This window comes from Miniopterus natalensis, chromosome 12, assembly GCF_054644295.1.
Source record: "Miniopterus natalensis isolate mMinNat1 chromosome 12, mMinNat1.hap1, whole genome shotgun sequence".
NCBI lineage: Eukaryota > Metazoa > Chordata > Mammalia > Chiroptera > Miniopteridae > Miniopterus > Miniopterus natalensis.
In genome coordinates, this window is record NC_142092.1 from 6,852,239 (window position 1) to 6,852,500 (window position 262).

Here is a 262-nt window from a genome sequence, read left to right on the forward strand (position 1 = left end):
CTGGTCCTGAGGTCGGCTGTGGCTGGTTTTTTTGCTCTTCTGGGCCTGGAGCTGAAATACAACTGAGACCTAGATGTTACCTCTAGGGAGGAAAGGTCAGAGGGTCAAAACCTGGTGACCAGCAATATGCTAGGGGAGGAAAGACCACCCTGGGGGCAAGGTCCCACCCTTCAGTGGTCCTTTGCTAAGCACCTGGGGCTTTCTGCCCTGGGGACCTACTGTGCCTGGCCCACCATCCTTGCTCTGCTCACGTCTAACTGCC